The sequence below is a fragment of the Morone saxatilis genome, unplaced genomic scaffold (assembly GCF_004916995.1).
Source record: "Morone saxatilis isolate NCDOM2014 unplaced genomic scaffold, NCSU_SB_2.0 Contig3, whole genome shotgun sequence".
Taxonomy (NCBI): Eukaryota; Metazoa; Chordata; class Actinopteri; family Moronidae; genus Morone; species Morone saxatilis.
Window position 1 is genome coordinate 284395 of NW_023339873.1, and position 5574 is coordinate 289968.

The window sequence follows — 5574 nt, forward strand, 5'->3', positions numbered from 1 at the left end:
GTGGGTCATTGTTCATCTTTGTGCGATCACAATAATATTCATCCTGTTCGCCAGGCTTGTCGTGGCCTTTCTGATACACATGAACCATCATGGCTTTGGGTTCAGAGCGCCTCCATTCCACTGTTGCATCTTTAGGCAGGTCAGCCACAGTTTTGAAGGGCAGTGTGAAAGACGTAGACCACTCCTCAACTTCCACCTCCGTCTGGACTGAGAGACAACACACCAGAACATTATTTTCTTAAAAACATTACTGTAGCAGTGATACTGATGGTAGAAACAGGAGTGGTCTGTCCTCTGACCTGTATCCACAATACTGACCCTTAACCCGTAGCTGTACAACATTCTGCCATACGATGTCTCCATCCACATTAATAGTGCAGATGTAGAAATCGCTGTCATTGTCAGTGGGTTTGCTCAGGGTCAGACTAAGATCACCAGTTTGAAGCAGATTTTCTTTCACTATCGTCCGACCTTGGTAAAACTTGTCCTGCTCCTCAGGCTGGTCCTGGTCATTATGATAGACATGGACCTTCATGGGTTTGGGTTCACAGTGGCTCCACTCCACTGTGGCACCATCAGGCAGTTGAACTGAACTTTGAAAGGGCATCTGGACAGACTCTGTCCCCTCGTCCACTTCCTCCTGGTGGACTGAAAGGACAACAAACTGTAATAAAATCTGTAATCTGTACAAAAAATTTAATCTGTATAAACAGCAACAGCTGCGACACTGATGGCCGCAGGAGCAGTGGTCTACACTGACATCTAACTGGTATCTACAACACTGATCTTTGGCCTGACGCAGCACTTCTTTTCTTGCTAGGATGTGTCCGTCCCTGTAAACTGTGCAGATATAAATGCCATTGTCACTGTAACTAGGGTTACTCAGGGTCAGACTGAGGTCTCCAGTTTTCAGCAGGTCTTCCTTCATCTCAGTTCGGTTGATGTAAAACTTGTCCTGTTTGTCAGGCTGGTCTTGGCCATTCTGACACACATGAACCTTCATGGGTTTGGGGTCACAGCGACTCCACTCCACTGTGGCATCCTCAAGCAGGTGAGCTGCGATTTGGTAAGGCAGCTTGGCAGGCTTCACACTGGAGACTGAGAGGACGATAAACCACAACGTCAAGTTCACAAACAGCAGCAGCAGTGATACTCAAGTGGCCTATAGTAATTTCTGAGCTCTGAACTGTATCAGTAAAAGTACTAACCTTTGACACGAACCAGCACTACTTTCTTTGCCAGGATCCATCCATTCCTGTAAACAGTGCAGATGACCTCTGTCACTGTAACCAGGGTGACATAGGGTCACACTGAGGTCTTTGGATTTCAGTGGGTCGCTGTGCATCTTTGTGCGATCACGGTAATATTCATCCTGTTTGTCAGACTGGTCTTGGCCTTTCTGATACGCATGAACCATCATGGCTTTGGGTTCAGTGCGCCTCCATTCCACTGTTGCATCTTTGGGCAGCTCAGCTGTTGTTATGAAGGGCAACTTGACAAATTCATACCACTCCTCGACCACTACCTTCCCCTGGACTAGAGGACAACAAACCACATTGTTTTTACAAACAGTAGGAACAGTGGAACAGTACACTGACCTCTGACATGTATTTACATTACTGACCTTTGACCCGGAGCTGTACTACTTTTTGTCCCAAGATTTCTTGCTCAGTGTGGACAGTGCAGATGTATGTGCCACTGTCCCTGTAACAGGGGTCCCTCAGTGTCAGACTGAGGTCTCCAGTCTTTGGTGGGTTTGCAATCTTTGTGCGACCGGGGTTAAACTGGTCCTTTTGGTCACTGCCCTTCTTGTAAACATGGACCATCCTGGGCTCAGGTGCACAGCAGCTCCACTGCACTGTAACGTCCTCGGGTAGCTGGGTTTTGGTTTTGTAACGAAGCTTGACACTCTTGACCCCCTCTTCCACCTCCACCTTGGAGACTAAGAGGACAACAAACAACAAAATAAGCTGTACAAATAAACACAAAAACTGTACTAGAGGTCTTCACAGGTCTTCTTACTACCTGATGATGTTGAGCTATCTGAAAATTTAATTGCACTGACAGCACTGTTATTTTACAAATTCTAAACAATTCTCTGACCTATTCTGACAGTTTTAAGCATGCCATCATTCACCCACTGCTAAAGAAGCCTAATCTGGGTTCCTTCTCCTTACATAACTATAGACCAATCTCCAAACTACCTTTTTTATCTAAAGTTCTGGAAAAGGTAATCTCATCTCAACTGGTATCTTTATGAATAATAATAGCATTTCTAAATGATTTCAGTCAGTCAGCATGGATGTCACAAAACTTTCTGAAAATTGATAAATGATGATCAATCTGAGCTCATCCTGTTCTGGCTCCCAAATTTCTGAGCTTACTTGGAGCAAATTGGTGGTTCCAATATAATGTTTAGCAGGCTGCTAGAAACCTTGGGGTAATATTTGATGCAAATCTCTGCTTTAATGAACAAGTCAAAAATGTTGACTGCAAAAATTTGGTAATTTTTATCCTTTGGTGATCTGCAAAAAGTAGTAAATGCTTTTATTATTTCTAGGCTTGATTAAGGTAATCAAGCAAGGCACTTTACTTGGGTATTACCCAGGGCTTCCTCCACAGTCTCCAGCTGGTACACTGCTGCTCGACTTGTTACTGGGACAAGGACATATGAACATCACCCCAGTGCTGGCCTCCCTATATTGGCTTCCTGTCAAATTTGGAATTGATTTAAACATTTTATCAGTAACTTTTAAAGCCTTAAACTGACCTACCCTCACATATGTGATTTATTATCCTTGTATGTCCCCCTGCGACCCTTGAGATCCGCAGATGCCGCCCTGCTGGATATCCCCAGGTCACGCTGTGTGACAAAAGGCAATCAGGCTTTTTCCATTAGAGCCCCCAACTTACTACCTACTAAACTCAGACACACTACAACTCATGGTTCTTTTATATCTCTTCCTAAAACTTTTCTCTTCCTGCAAGCTTTTGGGGATATCTGATATACTTTTATTTGTATGGTTTTTATTCTTATTTATTTGTTCTTATTCATTTCATTGTTTTATTACTTCGGTGCTCATGTTCCTTATTGTCATTTTATCTGCCTTGCATGGTTTTTATTTTATTTATTCATTTTTCTTTGGACAACACTTTGTAACATTGTTTAGAAAAGTGATAATAATAAATATACACACATACCTGTGATGACGCTGTACCTAAGATATACTGCAAGACCCAAAGCAACAACCAGAACACCCAGGAGAACCAGGAGAACCCAGGCCTCAGATGGGAAAGTGTATGGTTCTGTAGACAACAACATACACATTGGCTTTACCTGAACCTAAAATAACCATTTTAAATCATCACGATACATTACCCATAAAATGTTTTAGAATTGAGCCTATTGAACAATTTTTACATTTTTACACTATTTTGAACACTGGTGAACGGAAGCCAAGGATATGTGTATTGATTTTAGATGCCACCATCCAACTCCTGAAAACACAATTATAAGTGGAGATATTTTGCTTGAATGCTTTTCTGAAGGCACACACGGACAGCTGAAAACCAGTAACTAATCTGATGAACGATGGCTTTTTGACCTTGCCTAACAAGCTGCAGATCTCCTAAGTAGACTAGGATACTTCTGACATGTTCGGAAACAAAGGAAGGAATCATCTTTTACAAAATGCTGAGTTTGACTTGGTTGTTAATGCTTTCTCGTGATCACCATTCACGCCGTTATTTCCGAAGACCGGTCGGATACTTCAGCTCAATGTGTCATTTTAAATTTATTGTTGATGAACTACAACATATTTACATCTGTAGTTTTACTAAGTAACCTTCTACATCAAAACATACATACATGCTACATCCAGTTTTGATAATCCATATCTACATTACTGACATTTGACCTTCTGTATCTCACCTTGGACCTGCAGCTGTACTTTTATCCATCTCACTTCATATCCGCCACTGTGGATGCTGCAGGTGTAGTTGCTGCTGTCAAAGAGCCGGGGTTTCTTTAGAGTGAGGCTGAAGTCTCCAGTCTCCAGAGCGTCAGCTGACATTGTTGTTCGACTGCTGTAATGCTGGTTTTGGACATAAAGCTCATCTTTATCCTGATGTTGGTGGATGGTTGTGGGATTGAGATCATAGCGGCTCCACACCACTGTGAGGTCCTCGGGTATCCTAGATACCTGGCAGGGCAGCAGCACAGACTCCACCCCCTCATAGACCTCAACTCCTGAGGTATGCTGGGAAACTGTCAGGACACAAACAGAACACATTTTTTTACATTTTCTTTTGAAGTGCAGATGCATTATTTTGTTGTGATTAAAGTATGAAATGACGTCGACCTGAACAATAAACACAGATTTAGGGAGTTTGGAGGTGGGATGTATAAAGATATATATAGATAGATAGATCTGCACATACATACTTTTAAGCAGTTCCACCTTAAAAATTACCACCAGGGTGCCCAGGTTGTCATGATGTTATGGCTGATTGGTGAATATACAGATAGTCTACTAGAAACATTAATGTGTGACACTATTTTACGTATAATACAATGTTCATTTCTAAAGTTTTCCTGCTGGACACAAGACGTCTCCTGCTTCACTGTAAAGTCCATTCTCAGTGGATGTGCACTGGTGCATCACACTGTATCAGTTTCATACTGAATCAGGAAAGACTCGATGTCACAAATCATGCTTGTAGGCCCCACCCCTTAAAATCAGATTTTCAAAGAGCACAGAGAAACTTTCCACTTTCACCAGATTAATGTAAAACATCCTTCTAGTGTGAAACAGATATTAAACATCACACTGAAGGAACAAGACTGGTTTCTGACTGTAAACGTTGCTGTAGTAAAGGTCTTGCTTTCAACTTTTAAAGTATTAGCTTCAAAATACAGTAGTATTTAGTAGTAGTAGAAGTAGCAACATTTCTGATTAATATATATTATAATGCAGGTGGAACTCATACATACTGCTGGGTAAAGTGAATAATACATAATTTATTAGTCAATTTATATTTTGTATGAATAATCTGAATCGCAAAAAGTAGACATATAAAGTAGCATAAAATGTAAATACTCAAGTAAAGATAAAGATACAAGTACTTATAGTAATAAGTAATTATACTTAAGAACCTCCAAATTGTACCTAAGTACAGTACTTGAGCAAATTTACTCTGCCCCTCTGGTTACACAGTATATTGATTCCTCATTAAAAGTTATTAAACTTATTAGAAGGAAACAATTTTACATATTTACTATCCCATTACTTTATAAACACATTTTTCAATTTCAATAAATTATTTTATATATTCGTTGCCTTGAAATTTCACAATTTTAAAACATATATTCACAAAATAGTAATTACAGAGACATTAAACAGATATTAAGAAAATAAAGATTATAGACACAAAGATGAAGTAAATAACATCCAACAAAAGTCAATGCCCCACTGCTCGGTCTCTGTGTGTTTCTTTCTGCAGATAAATGAGTCTAAATGAAACTGCAGCTGGTGTCATGACAGTTTGGATACCTTCTCCTGGTATCCAAACTGC